At 42.6% G+C, this 16,152-nt stretch overlaps 1 protein-coding gene across 1 annotated transcript in view; it reads left to right on the plus strand.

Annotated features, from left to right (window-relative positions):
* Mnd1 (meiotic nuclear divisions 1) overlaps positions 1-16,152 on the plus strand; it is a 69,158-nt gene that overhangs the window by 30,878 nt on the left and 22,128 nt on the right. The window lies entirely within an intron of this gene.

Consider the following 16,152-nt stretch of genomic DNA (forward strand, 5'->3'; position numbering starts at 1 on the left):
GTTGTTGGGTGATTTCTTTATGATAGCCATTCTTTCTGGGGTGAGATGATATCTCAATGTGGTTTTAATTTGCATTTCACGAATGGCTAGCGATGGACCACTAATGTTTTTTACAGAACTACAATTAAGAACACTAATAATTGGTAGAGATATTTAGCCATTGACAAACTTTTGTAACTAATGGGTTTGTAGTTTAGACCATAAGAGCAGACATTATGTCAGCTAAGCAGATATAAAATTAGGAATTTGTATTTAAACTAGTTCCCCTAAGTTCTGTCTGATTACCTCCCCTTGCTGAACATGAGGTCTTCCAGGCAGACTAGTTTTCCCCAGTTACCTGTTGCCCCCTGTCTCGATCAAGAGAGAAAGAGAGGATGCTGTCATAGATCTGGGTCTAGCAGAGTGTCTCAGCTTACCGGGTTCAGATCTACCAAGTTTGAACTCATCCAGGTGGACGTGGTTTGAGTCTGGCTACTGTGCTCAGCTTCTTCCTGCTGCAGTGCATGGAAGTAAACCCACTGTACTCCTCTGGCAAGATGTTCTCCTCCTGGATTAGCTGGGTGGGCCTGGCCCCTACCCTCTCTGCAGGGAGTTCTGCTGGAGGGTTCCACAACAGGCCTGTCTGATGGAGGAGGTTCTGGTGAGTGTGCAGATGGTCTCACACACACGCTGGGCCCAGGCTGTGGTGGAAAGGGATCCAGCAAGTGCTCAGAAGAGCCTATGCACATGGCAGGCCAGGGCCTGGCAGGAAGGGGCACTAATGTTAAACATTTTTTTTCATGTATTTATCTGCTGTTTCTACTTCTTCTCAAAAGTCTCTTTTCATTTCCGATGCTTGGCTAGGGATACAGCTCATTGGCATAAGCACCTGCCTGGCAAGTGCAAGGTCCTGAGTTTATCCCCAGTACCGCAAAAAAAACCCCTTGCCTATATCATTTCAGATGCTTATTTTTTAGATTCTTTATATTTAGGGGTCTAATTTTTTTACTTCTTTATGTATTCTAGATATTATTCCCCTGTCTGAGGAGTAGCTGGCAAAATTTTTTCCTATTCTGGGGATTGTCTCTTTACTTTGTTGCTTTCTTTGGTTGTGCCAAATCTTTTTAATTTGATGTGATCCCAATTATTGATTTTTTGTAATATTTCCTGTTTAGAAAGGATACAAAGTCAACACTGCAAGATCAATAGCATTTCTTACAAAAAGAGCTCCCTGAGAGAAAAATCAGCGAAATAACATCTTTTGGAAGAGCATCAAAAAAAAAAAAAATAAAGAAAGAAAGAAAGAAAGAGACTTAAGAATCAATTTGACAAAGGAAGTGAAAGATCCTTATATTGAAAAAATAGATCAAAGAAAATACCAGAAATGGAAAGATCCCCTGTTCTTGCATAGGCAAAACTAATGCAGCGGAAATGGCCATACTTCCAAAACCGTTGTGCAGATTTAATGCACTCCTGATCAGATTACCAATAGCATCTCTCACAGAACTAGAGGAAATAGTCTTAAAGTTCATTTGGAGCCAGAAGAAACCTAGAATAGCAAAAGCATTTCTGGGCAACAAAAGCAAGGAAGGCAAGGGTCAGCACAATCCCCAACTTAAAATTATACTGTAGTAGAGCTACCATGATATAAACAGCATGAATGTTAGGGGGAAAAACAGACCTGTGGATCACAGTACAAGATGCAGAAACACCTCGAGCACAGCCAGCCACTTTCTATGGCAAAGGGCCACATACTTCACTGGAGAAAAGATGGCCTCTGTAACAAATTGCACTGGGAACACTGGCTGTCCACGTGCCAAAGGTTAAGCCTAGACCCATAACCCTCTCTGTACTAACCAAAAATACAAAGGATCTGAGATCTAAATGTTAAAACAGAAACACTTAAAATGCTAGAATATGAAATAGGTACAACTTTGAAGACGTAGGCACAGGCAAGGACTTTATGAACGAAACCCTGATTACAGAGGATGACTTAATGTGGTTTAATGAAAGTGTGTTGCCTCTCCTGAAATGCATTTAGCTGGGAAATGTTTAGTGAAGGGTTGCTGTGGCAGGAGTGGTGATCGCGGAGGGCACTGGTGTGGTGCTGCCCAAGTCCTCATGGGCATGAAGAGCCATACGTCACCCAGGCCACAAAATCACTGTGGTAGGGTGTGGCAGGTGCAGGAGAAGACAGGGCAGAGTCACTGGGAAGGTAAGTGTCAGTTCTGCGTTCCAAAGTCTTAGTGTGAAGAGGACAGCTTTCGGTTTTGGAGCAAGACCGATGGTAATTTGCAAGAGTCGAGAGAGAGGGCCACTCTGGGCGTGGACAAGTACACAGGAATCACACAGGCTCCAGACCCAAATGTGAGTTTCAAATTCAGGTTCTGTCATTTGCCAGAAACCTCTCTCACAGCTTGTTATGGTTTGTCTACTTGTCTCCCCAAAGCCTTATGCAGTCATGGGGCAGGGACTACCAGAGTTTGTATTTAACTCGTGATCCACTGGGATTATGAGTGATCCAAGGCTGGGATTATGGGTCTTGGTACTACTGGGGTTATGGGTGTGTGTACTTCCCCCAGCCTAGGGCAGAAAGTCTGAATGCAGTTTAAGAGAGACAGACTGTGGTGCCATTGTTTCTCTTTGCCATTCTGTTGCTGTTTCTCTTCCCTTGGCTCCCCCTGCTCTTTGCCCCCACCATGTGAACTGCTCCTCTGCCATGTGCCACCCTTTCTTGGAACTGGCCGAATATGGACTAAAATCTCCAGTGACTGAGCCAAATAAACCTTTCCTTCCTTCATTTTGGGTGTTGGGTATTTGTCCCAGCAATGAGAGAAGAGTAACTGAGACACAGCTTCTGTTTTATCATGTATTTCCTGGGTTTGTTGTAAGAGGTAAATGCAACACATATGACTTCTCACAACACTGACTAAAATATGTTAGCGATTTAGCTTTTGTCACTACGTGTAAGGACCAAATGTGTGTCAATCTATAACACTTGCCTGAATCAGAGTTGTGTGCAATGGCTCACTTATGTGTGGAAGGTGAGGGACCATGGCTGCTGATAGGGAAGCGGCCGGATTTTGGATAGGAAAGTAGACAGTCAAGAGACAAGCATTCAGACATCAGCTCGCAGCCAGCTTCTCACCCATGTTTATGTGAGCATCACGGTACCGTAATGTATCTGATGAAGACTGCTTTTGTAAAATTTAGAGACGGTGCCTGTGGGTAGTGTGACTCCGTGGTAGCAGCCAGCCTCTTTGGTTCTTGGCCTTCCCACCTAGGTCACAAGAGGCTGCCACAGCTCCTCTTGTCAGGTCTGAGGCAAGAGGAGGAAAGAAAGTTGCTGGGCTGTCTGACTGTCCGTCGTCGCATACTTTTGTTTAAATCTAGATTTCTGAGACAGTGTTATATCAGCACCTCTACCCATAGGGGGAAATGGAAGTGGAAACTGCTTCGGGAGGATGTGAGCCAGAAATGGGTCACTGAGTCAGACAGAAGAGCTGGCCACAGACATAGTGATAAAAATAAGGTGTTGGTTTATGCACATTCACATATAACCACAGTACACCTGGGCCACAGGAACTTCCGCATTTAATGATTTGTTCTCTGTGCATGCATAGGTTATAGAGAAAGCGTGCTTTATCTTTGGGTTTTCCTCCTTTTGGTTGCAGCACTGATAATGAAAGTGTTGAGTTAAAAAGTATCAGATAAACAGAACTATTTGACTAATTATCTATTATATAATTTGTTATTGGTCTGCTCATAAATGTATTTTCATGGATGTACACTTAGGTGGCAATAAATAGGGTCTGTCTGAGATTGGGTCACTTTTATTAAGTGCCAAAGGTTATTTATTTTGGAAACACTGGTTATAACATTGCAACTTTTCTTGATCACAGGCACCATTTTATTGTTACGCTGTGTCAAAGCAACAGTCAGCTAAGTCTATGGTCTGTAACATAGAGTTCATTTTTTCTTGGTGATTCTTCACTTAATTTTGTTCAAAATATGTATTTATTCATAGTTAAAATATTCACCAGTTGAATGAGGCCTGGAGAGGCAGAATCCAGGAAGCCTTCGCTGAGCTCTTGTGTGTTCACACAGTGCCATCCTGCTCTCCGAGAATGTCTGCCAGGGGGGCTGCCATCCTGCCAGCCACACCACTGCCTTGACAGCAGGGGAACAGAGTTGCCCTTTGCAGGTCTTAGCATTGGTTTTAGAGACAGGAAGGAAGAAAAATGCAAAAGAAGCTGTGAGTATGAAAGTTTGACAGCTGTTCACTCACTTAGTGAAAGGTGCCTAATTGTCTGATCAGTTTTGCTTGCTACATCTGGTACCCCAAAGGGCTACTTTGAGGATAACAATATGCAGTATAACTACCATTATGAATCTCCTAGCATCTTGTTTTGAAATTGGGTATTTTTTTTATTGTGGTTTTTTATTCTCTTTAAAATAAGAAAGAAAGATTACTTTTTTTAGTTGGAATTGTCAAGTCATGTTCAATTAAAACATTACTTTTGTAAAAGATAGTGTAACTTTCTGTTATATTTATGTGTACGCTTCCTTTTTAAAGTATTTCCAGGGGCTGGAGAGATGGCTCAGTGGTCTAAAGCACCTACTTAGAACAAGCTTAGCAAAGCATCAGGGACCGCGGTTCGATCCCCCAGCACCACATGCCAGCCAGCCCCGCCCCCTGGTGGCTCAGCTGGCCACACACACACACCACACACTCTCTCTCTCTCTCTCTCTCTCTCTCTCTCTCTCTCTCTAATAAATAAATAAAATTTAAAAAAAAAAAAAAGTATTTCCATTTGTTTTCTGAAACAAGCCAGGTCAGCACTGAAAACACACTTACCTTACTGTTTGTTTGTTTGTTTGTTTGTTTGTTTGTTTGTTTTTGCAGTACTGGGGATTGAACTCAGGCCCTTGTGCTTGCCAGGCAAGCGCTTATTCTGCTGAGCCAGCTCCCCAGCCCTATAAACTTCTATGATTATCCTTGATGTTACAAAGTGGACCTTCTTTAGGAAATAAAACTGAAAGGTGATCTGCCACAGTCAAGCCTGTTTTCCTCAGTAAAGTTCTTTCAAGTTTGATTGAATTGAGCACACAAAATCTTTTCAAGTAGTTTTCAGTAAGAACTAAAAATCAACCGTGTGTGGTACGTACCTGTGATCTCAGCACTCTGAGAGGCCAGGGTGACAGGATCACACATTGGAGCCTAGCCAGGGCCCCTTAGTGGTTTATGAAACATGGTCTGAAAAAGACAAATACAAAAGAGCTAAGGACACAGCTCAGCATGAGGGCTGTGGTTCAGTCCCCAGGAGAAAGAAAAGGGGGAGGAGAATAGGTAGATTAATACTGAAATTCTGATGGTTCTATTCCTGACATTTTTTAGTATTTCTTCTACACGAGAAGGAATGTTTGTTTGACTGGAGACTGAACCCCCACCTTTGTGCTGTGCCACATCCCCAGGCCTTTTTACTTTTTAGCTTGAGATATGGTCTCCTTCAGTTATCCAGGTATGCCCAAACTTGCAGTCCCTCTATGTAAGCCTCCTCGTGTTCTGGGATCACAAGCATAGGCTACCACACCCATCAAGGGCTTTGACCTTTGTAAAATTTGGCGTCTTTAAGTTTGATATCTTGGCCAGGTTTGGTGGCACTTGGGGGTCTGAGGCAGGAGAATCACCATAAGTTGGAGGCCAGCCAGGGCTAGTAGTGAAACCCTGCCTCAAAAAAATGTTTTTTGATACTTTGATAAGACAGTTGACAGCTAATTTGCATTTTCTTTTGTTCTCGCTTGGTTGTGGATGTTGTTTGGAGGACAAGATCTTGCTGTTGTGTCCAGGCTGTTCTCAGATTCCTGTGCTCAGGTGATTCTTTTTTGCTTCACTTTGCTGAGCAGCTGGATTACATGTTCCTGCCACTGTGCCTGGTCTCAGTTGTCCTCTGTAATTGGCTGAATTACACAGCCATGCAGTTATAATTCTTAATTACAATTCCCAGTTCTTTCAGGATTTTTGATACTGCATTCTACATAAGAGAAAAGTTAGAGACGATCACATTTTTGCTTTTCTAAGTTTCTCTTTTGGGCCAGGGTTATGGCTCAGCAGTGTAGCACCGGCCTGCCTGGCAAGTGCTAGTCCCTAAGTTTGATTCCCGGTACCACAAAATAAAATAAATGTATTCTTTGAGAATCTCCCTTTACTCTCCCACTGCCTACGCCCTTTTCTTCAGAAAGCTCACTAGCACTTGAGAGTTCGCAGTCCCACCAGTGGCAGGGCCATGGGCTTCCTGCTGACTTCCTCATTACCATCTTTCTTTTTTTCCCTTTGAATCTCCAGTATCTGAACTTGAGTTATCCTCAGATATGCTACTGAAAAAGTCTCTTTGCTCCCCCGCCCCCAAGGCACACTGAGATGGCGATTGAGACTGGGCATGGTGGCCCGATTGAGACTGGGCGTGGTGGCACGCACCTGTAATCCCAGCTCTTGGGAGGCTGTAAACAGGCAGATCACTACGAGTCCAATCTAGTAATGAGACCCTGAACACCTTGTAGACCCTTCCCTAAAATATGAAAAAAAAAATATTAAAGAAAGAAAAATTATCTTTGCTCTGGCTGCAGGCTCTTATTTTTCATCCATCCTGTGACTCATCTGCTCACTCATGCAGCAAATACTTATTGAGCTTCCCCTTTTGGGCAAGGCACTGGTTTTGTTGTTTGGGACATACACAGTGAAGAAAGCAGACATCAGTGAGTTCCTTGTCCTTGAGGAACTTACACCTAGTGGAGGGATACAGACATCGAACGGTGAACGTAATCACTCACTAAGAGATGTGTTGAATGAAAAATATATGGAGAAAAAGAGGGTATATGGAAAGCAAAGGTACATGGAGAGTAGGTGGATATAAAAGAAATTGGGGATGAGTTACTGATTTAAGACATCCAGGGAAGACCTTTTTGAGACAGTGGAAAGCCTCCTCAGTCTGTTCCTGCCGGCCTCGTGTTGAATGATTTGTCTTGGTTACTCTTCTCTCGTTGCTGGGACAAAATACCTGACACCCAAAATGAAGGAAGGAAAGGCTTATGTAGCTCACAGTTTGTGGAGGTTTCAGGCTATACTAAGCTGGCTTCAAAGCAGAGTGGCACATGGCAGAGGGCAGCCATTCATGGCGGCAGAAAACAGCAAAACAGCAAAAGCAAAAGGGAGGAGCAGCAACAACATTTGGCTCAGAGGGCAAGTCTGTCTCCCTTACGTTGCATTCAGGCTGTCCACTCCCGGGTGGGTTCAGCATTCACACCCATAATCCCAGCACTGGGTCCTGAGTTCATCACAAACTCTAGAAGCCCACCCCATACTGCATGAGGCTTTGGGGGGACAGCTAGACACCACCCATAACAATGATTAAGTTCAATTCTTTTCACCTTACGTATGATCCATCACAAGTGACCAGTTATCTTTAGTGATAGTTCTTAATATTTGCCTATGTGCATCTCAGTAATCCTATTCTGCTATATTCCAAACCATTTTCAAAGCCCAGTTTTAAGATTCATAAATCCCTGATTTCATTTCAGATGATTTTTTAAATCAGCTTTTCAAAATTAGTATGAAATAAAAAATTTAACCTGAGATGATACAAATCTAATGTTTAAAACAGTAATCTATTCTCCCTAATTATTGTAAAGGGTTAGTTGTTTCTTTTTTTTTTTTTTTTTTATTAGAATCCCATTTCTACCATTCACTCATGAGCTATAAGCCTCTGTAATCCTGCATTAAACAAATGAAGGTTTTCTGTAAAACTTTCTGAAATCACAGAAGTTGCAGTCTAGGTCCAGGCTGGGTCCCCAGGCGGACCCGATCGCTCTGCGTTTCCCTGTTCAGTGTTATCACTTACAGCTCCCATTGCCAGCTGCATCCTCATGACTCCCCAGATGGTTTGTATTTTATCTCCTGCCTGTGACTATGGGCTGAGCTTCAACCATGTATTCAGCTACCTGCTAAATATCTCTTCTGCATGGTGGGCAGGCACTTTATACTCCCAGAACTCAGTTCTTCAGCCAAAAGTGTTCTTGTGTCTTCTAGAGTATGAAACCAGTAGCGCTCAGTCACCTGAAACCTGGCAGATACATTAGATTTCTCTTTCTTCTTCCCATGTGCATTGGTTCTAAAAGTGTGTGGGTTCTGCATCCTGATGTCTCTCCGATCACTCTATTCCCCTCCATTCCCACTGCTGCCCTCCTCGGTTAGTCTCTGATTATCTGACCCAGAATTATGAATTAGTATTTTCACTGGTCTCCCTGTCTGCAGCCTTCACTTTCTCTCATCTGCTGTAACGGTTAGCTTTAATGGATTTAAATAAATTTTTAAAAAATGTATTTAGCACAGGGTCTTCAGGGTCTCACTACACAGATCGGACTCATAGTGATCCTCCTGTTTTCAGCCTCCCAAGCACTGAGATTGCAGATCCGCACCACCATGCCCAGTCTCAGTTGCCATCTCAGCACGGCACCCCAGGGATCAAACCCCGGTCCCTGCATCTGACCAAGCAGGTGATTTTAGTTCCCTGAGCTATCTGGCCGATGCTAAATAATTTTCTAGTGAAGTCCATATTTCTCCAACTGGGTGTGAAACTAACCTAACTCCTTCCCGCCTCTGGCCAACTTAACTACCTACGTTGCCCCTGCCCTAACCTTGTATGTCATTGTACCACATGGTCTACAGGTTCCTGAGACCCATTCACTTTACTTCTCTGTGTCTTCCATGTTCTGCCTGGCTTGTTCTTTCTACTTATCTGACAAATTTCAGCCTATCAGTTAACCAGAAACCTGTATCCATTAAGACCTGCTTCGGAAATCTCTTCTTCTAGGAAGTTCTTCATCTGCTTCTCAGCACAGCCTGATACTTCTTTGTGTTGTGTAGTAGTCACTTTCCTGTCCCTGTGACAAAATATATGACATCCACAACTTAAAGGAGGGAGGTTTAGGACTGGCCAGATAGCTTAGGCAAGTGCAGGGATGGGTTTGATCCCCAGCACCACATACCGTGCTGGCTCCTCCCCCAGGTGCGCTGAGCTGGCCACCAAGACTGGGCGTAGTGGCGTACGCCTGTAATCTCAGCTCTGGGGAGGCTGAAAACAGGAGGATCACTATGAGTCCAAGCTGCATTGTGAGACCCTGTACCAAATATATTAAAATAATAATAATAATAATAATAATAAAGGAGGGAGGTTTCTTGTGGCTCACCGTTCTGACAGGTGTAGTCTGTGGTCTGCTGACTCCAAGGTGGAAACCATGCAGCAGACCTCAGTGGAGCACCACATGGTGACCAGGAAGCAGAGAGAGAGGAGGCGCAAGGGATATGCATCCATCCTCTTGTCTCGCAGCTAGTGACCACACATTTCCTCCAGGCCACCTTCCAACAGCACATTCAGCTGCTGAACTCATCAGAAGATGAAGCACCTCATAGTTGGCAGATCACATACCAACACGCGCACCAGTCTGCTGTTGTCAACTGTTCTTGAAGTCCCTTCTGATTAAACATGCCAGGGTCAAGTTTTCACAGAGCCTAGCTCACGTTCCTTATCCTTGACAGCTGTTTCTTGCCAGGCACTGAAGGGCAGCAGTCACCTTCCTGTTAGTGTGTGGAATGTCTCCAGTCAGCATAGGTTATGCACCTGTTCTCTGTGCCCATTTAGTTTACTTCAGACTTAATCTCTAAGAAGACATTTTTTGGCCTTTCCTTTTTTTGGATGTAAGTAGTTACAGCAGCTACGATGTCCTCCTCTGACGCTCCTTCCAAAGAGGGGAGGAAGATAGAGTTCTTCATCTTCACATAGAATCCCCTTTATTTCACCATCGGTTTGGTTTGAGTTACGCTGCCCGTGCTCACACGGGGAGAAACTAAGTGAACATAGTTCATGCTTTGCAAAGGAACCCATTCTTTCTGAGCGCATTGTATCTCTAATTTGAACAAAAAGTGGGAGTCCTGTTAAGAACGAAAGAAACCAGGCATGGTGGTACACATTATAGTCCCAGGACACTGGGGCAAGAAGAGTGCAAGTCTGAGCCCAGCCTGACTAAAAATACTAAAGGGCTGTGGGGTCACTCATGCAAAGGCCCTGGGTTGATTTCCAAGTACAGGGATAGGAAGAGAATCAGGGCCTGCCAAACCATAGCTGTGTGCTTTGGAAGTCATATCCTGTAGCTGGGTGCCATAGCTTGTGCCTATGTTCCCATCTACTGAAGAGCCTGAGGCAGGAGGATTGCATGAGTGCAGGAGTTTGAGGCCAACTTGGACATCATAACTAGCAAGACCTTTGCCTGCTCCCTCCCCCGCAAGTTATGCCCTTCAAATTAAATGCTTTCATTGTATCTCTCTATTAGCCTGGAAAAGCAAGAATTAAATGCATATACATTTTTTTAAGATTGAGTGACTCAAAATTGGAGTTGTAACAGGGACATATCCAGTATAAATTTTTTATTGGTAAGCAATTAAAAGAAAAATTAAGGTTCTTAATGTTAGAACTGTGAAAACTCATGAATTTTTATGATAGCACATTAATTTGTGTTGCTTTTGTGGAAGATAGCTTCCAAAAAATCTCCCAGGAATTATCCTTCTTGGCCGTTGGAGCTTTGTAGTGGATCTAGTTGAAAAGCTGACCCTAGACTAGCTATAGAACTCTCTATCCCATCCCCAGACACTCCTCTATGACCCGGAGGAGATACAGGTTTTTTTTTTGGGGGGGGGGGACAGAACCGGGAATTGAACTCAGGCCCTTGCGCTTGCCAGGGAAGCGCTTATTCCACTGAGCCATCTCCCCCGCCCCGAGATACAGGTTTATGACAACCATTCTTCAAAAGTATTTTCCCCTGCCAATCAGCGAACCTGGAGATGATTTATTCCACAAAAACTAGGCGTACAATTCCGGTGCCATGCCACCAGATGGTGGCAGTGTCAAGATCACGTGTGTCTTTCATATCCTGGAACAACCTTAATTTCAAGTTATTTGGCTTGTTTTGTCCCCAAAAGCATGTCAGTAAGTTATATTTCAATATCATTAACATATCTGGCTGCTGTATGAATTTACAAGTTTAAAAATTAACTCTTTAGTTTACAAAATATATAATAGCTCTCTTTCAACATAAGGGTATGACTTGGATGTCTAGACCTCCATCTCGTCAGATTCAGATTTGGGGTCTTGTTTATGTTTCCCAATGTTTATATTTATTTATGGCTATGGCTTCTCTACGTGGTAACTCTTTGAAAAGTGGATTGGGTACAACAACCACAATTTTAGATTTTTGTTCATTCCTATATTTTTCAAAGTATATATATGCACTCACCTCCTGAATAATCTCTGCACGTCACTGCAGCTCTTAGTTTGGCTGGATTCACTGGAGAAAGTGTAAGAGCATACTGCTTAGTGAGTAGCCACAGCAAACAGGATACATGTTGCGCATTACAAGTGCGCCGTGCTGGAAAAGGCCACGGGATGGAGACCCCAGTGAGCAGGACTTGGGAGGAAGGGGAGGGCCGAGTGGGTGGGGCGCAGGGGGTTTTTGCGGCACTCTTGTGTGATACACAGTACGATGGGTACATTTGCCAAACCAATACAATAGTGTACAACACAACAAATCCTGGTGTAGACTGTGGACTAATAACATCAACAAGGGCTCACGGATTGTGACCAGTGTACAGTTCAGTACCGGATAGTAGGGAAGGCTGTGTACATAGGGTCAGAGAAATATGAGAAATCTTTCTTTGTGTATCTTCTACTTTTGGTATGAATCTAAAACTGCTCTGAAGACAAAGTTGTTTTGTTGTGTTTATATTGAAAGAATGAGGTAGACTTTATGCTGACATGGAAATCTCTCAAAATGGAATGTTGCGAGGCGTTGCACAGAGGATCAGCCTGCCTGTGTTTTGAAGTGCTATCCATTCTCATCCATATCTGAAAGGGACCAAAAGGAATAAGGCAGAGGGCGCGTGGAGGGAGTTGGGTCGTTTCTGGACGGGTTGTGGAGAGAGCACGGGATTTTCTTACATGCTGCTGTATGGGTCAGGTCTTTTAAACTAAGCATGTGTTTGTATTTTAATCTTTTGAGAATATCTTTATGTATTACTTGTAACAAGTCTTTTTGAATTATTTATATAGGCTTATTATATTAAAAAGCTAATGTGTTCCATACTTCAGAGATAAGTATTGTTTAAATTTTGTGCATTTTCTCACCTTTTTACTGGTGCTGCTTTTTGAGTTTTGTTTTTTGTTTTTGTAGAGGTTCTCACCAAGTTGTAGTTTTGCTTCCAGCCTGGCTTTATTCTGTGAGAATCCTGCAGTGTCATTAAAAACTCTATGAACTCGTCTCTTTTGGTTGCATAACTGTGACACATCTGTACTGTGAAATACTGACTTCACATTTCTCTCCTTTTGAGACAGTTACATTGGCTCCCTCTCGTTGTGTCTTTAGGGCATTCATTGTCTGCGATCAGTTCCTAAGTAGAATATCACCTTTCATTAAAAATGTAAATCTTAAAATTGTAGATGTCGTAAGAAGACTTTAAACACATAAAAATATAAAGCAAATTCTTTGGTAAGCATAGACAAAACCACGGAGCCTCTTTTCCGCAGCACAGTAATTAGCTTTAGTGCGGCAGCAGGCTGTCGGGCTGCTCTTGCTGGCCTTCTCTCTATCCTCGCTCTCTGCCCCTTAAACACTCTTTCCCACCTAGGAAAGCCTGGTCTTCTCTCCATTTCTAAAAACAAGCAAATCAGAATTCTGACACCGGCAGCTTGAATCCACCTGTTTGTTTCTTCTGTGACTAGGCGGTTCCTCTAGCAATGAACACCCGTTAGAAAAGGTGTGCATCGCGTTTCTCTGCCCTGTGTGTCTGGAGTGGGTGGCCTGCACTGCATTGGAAGAGAAGCGTTGTGTGAGATCTCAAGTCTAAAGATGAAGTCCTGTTTGTTTGTTGACTAATTACAGGTAGTTTTTGTTATTTTGCAGCTGCTGCTTTTTGTTCTGAGTTACTAGATTTTGAAAAATTATTATTTGCTTTAGTGAAATTTGGGGGTGGATTTGTTGCTACTGGTTATCTAGTTGGGTCTGGTTTTATATTATAGAAATCTAGAAGTGTTAGGTCTTCAAACTAGGATTATGATGTATATCTTTTTAAAATGCAGGGAACCACCTCATTTTTATTTTTACAAATGTGGGTTTTTAAAAATATATTTCTAAATAAAAATATTAAAGGCCAGCTTGATACCTCAGTGTAATAATCTCCTGCCTGGCAAGCGCAAAGTCCCGAGTTTAATCCTCAATCCATGTATTGCTCTTTACTGGTTTAGGCTGCAGTATGTAACAATAATTCATTTTTAACTTAATGAACTAGGTATTTTCTCACATTTGAGTATCATGTATATTTTAGTTGGATTTGTTACTGCAAAGAAACAGTAATTCTCAAAATTGTGGTTACTACAACTAGCATGATTTGGCATCGCCTGGGAACATGTTAGAAATGCCAATTCTAGGGCCCCACCCTAGTACTACTATGCAGAAACGCCTATGTTTTAACAAGCCCTTTGCATTATCCTGATACATGCCCAGCTTCAGGGCCCACTGGGACATGTAGTACATAGACTGTGCATATCCCCCCAAGAACCCCGTGTGCTCAGAGGTGGGGCTTTTGCAAGTGGCTGGATCTTGAGCATGTGATACTAAATCAGCCCATGATTGGATTAACATCACTCTGGGTGTGAGGAAGGCCCACTCTGGTGTGGGTGGCCCCAACCAGTAGGCTTGCAGCCTGGAGAGAATAAAAAAGAGAGAAGCAAGGCTAGCTGCTTCCTGCCTGCCATGCCATGAACTAGTTCTCCCCTGTCATGCCCACCTACATTGGCACCAGCTGACTATGTGTTGAACCTCTATAAACTATGATCTAAAGTCAACCTCTCCTCCTTTAAGTTTTGGATGTCAGGTGTTTTTGTCCCAGGAATGAGATACTAAGGCACCGGGGCTAGACATCTCAGCATTTCTGCCTGGGGCCTGGGTTTGGTTTAATTCCAAGGTGCATGTTAGAGGTGATAGCAGTAGTGCTTCTAATAGCTGTGAGGATGAAAAACTGATAGTAAGGGCTACCTCCCAAGAGCTGCTTTCTTTGTTTCCAGTGGCAAGACCTCAAGAAGTGAGCAGTGAGCCAGGAATCTCTCACTGTTTAATCTCTCACCATTACAGACAAATAGTTTAGTCACAGCAAGCGATTTCAGCGCTTAGGATCATCAGCAGAAGCTCTTCCTCTGATAGCATCGTTTGTGCCTCTTCTATCACTAGGCGCGCCATGCTTCCCCATCAAGATACGTGAGAGTGGTTCAGAAGGGATTTTTTTTTTTTTTTTTTTTTTTTTTTTTTTTTTGTGGAACCGGGGTTTGAACTCAGGCCCTTGTGCTTGCCAGGGAAGCACTTATTCCACTGAGCCATCTCCCCAGCCCCAGAATTAAGGAATTCTTACATGATCTCTCACTTAAATGCTTTTAAGTTATAAATCAAAAAATATTTCATTGGTACAATTAAGATATATATCCCATAGCTATTGTTTTTATTTTATGTAATTGTTACCTTTTTTCTTTGGTACTATCTCCCTGTCTGGTTGTTTTAAAACATTTTTAATATAAAAATGTGTGTGCTATGCTTTTTTTTTTTTTTCTCTCGTGGTACTAGGGATCAAACTCAGGACCTTGCACTCACTTGCCAGGCAGGCACTCATGCCCCTGAGCTATATTCCTGGCCCGTGTGCTTTACCTGGAAAATCCTTTCCTTCTGAGTTTGATATATTCATTTTTAAATTATTTTAGGTGGATCCTTCAAGGTAGAATATTAACTTTTTAAACATGGCTTTGTTTTATAAATAGGAGCCCTTGTTATAAAGAACTAGATCTTCATGCTAAATTTAGGGCTTTAAAGCTTATTTTGGTTCTTAAGTCTAAATTGTTTTTGTTTGTGTTTTAATTACTGTTCGTTTTAGGAAGATAGTTCCACTGCACAGAGGTACAGCTGCTGTGGTGGTGTTGTCTCTTAGTGAGCGTGCTGGACATTAGGTTCCATGACTGAAGAACTTGTACAAAAGCAAGTTCTCAGCGTTCTGTGTGTGTATGGGGGAGTGGAAGGTACACCGAGGCCGGGGTGAAGCTGCTAAATTCTTGAAGGGAGCGTTTCCGAATTTTAAGCAAAAGGCTATCTGAATATTACTCGCCTTATCTGTTTTAAATCATTAAATTTCAGTTTCTTATAAGCTAATAGAAATTAAATTCATCCAATCATTAATTACTTATTTCCTAAATATTTATAACTCAAGAATGAGGAATGTATAGAATATATTATAAGGAGATTCTAATCCAATTAACAGTGGAGTTTCTGACTAGTTTATAGCCAAATATGTGGTAGAGAATTTAGTGCCAGGAATTTCCTGTAATTTAGTAATGTACCCAGGTGAGAATGATAAAATTGTAGAGGGCCTGTGCGCTGGCCTTAGCCAGTCCGCTCTGGTGCAGGCCTGGCTGCATCCAGTGAGTGAGTATTTCTGTCTGTAACCTCTATGCCGGTATTATTGAACCTATTTCCACATATAATTTATCTACTTTATAAGCTGGCGAAACTACTTAACGTCATCACTTTTAAGGTACATAAAACATACTTAAAATGGAAGGCTGAAAATTTTTTTTCCCTTCTGAGTTAAACATGTACTGTTTAACTCCATAAACATGTACTTCATAAAGTGCTTTAGGAGCATTAAGCATTACATTCAATAATGACCGTTAGTGACACAAATTCAAAGCAGTGGTTTAAAATTAGGACTGCTGGCACACACCTATGAACCCAGTGCACTAGGAGTCCCAAGCAAGAGGAACAGAAATTTGAGCCCAGCCTGGGCAATTTAGTAAGACAGGTCTTAAAAAAAACAAAAGGGCTGGGGATATGGTTTAGTGCACAGTTCCTATATTCAATCCCCAGTATTGGAAAGGAAGAAAGGCAGTGCATGCTGTAATCCCAGCACGGGGGAGGCTAAGGCAGGAGCATCATCATTGTAAGCTACAAAGTGAGCTCAGGGCCACTGCATAGTGAGACCCTGTCTCCAAAAGACCCCCCCCCCCAAAAAAAAAAAAAAGAAAAAACCAG

Source organism: Octodon degus, unplaced genomic scaffold, assembly GCF_000260255.1.
Source record: "Octodon degus isolate 3935 unplaced genomic scaffold, OctDeg1.0 scaffold00101, whole genome shotgun sequence".
NCBI classification, from domain to species: domain Eukaryota; kingdom Metazoa; phylum Chordata; class Mammalia; order Rodentia; family Octodontidae; genus Octodon; species Octodon degus.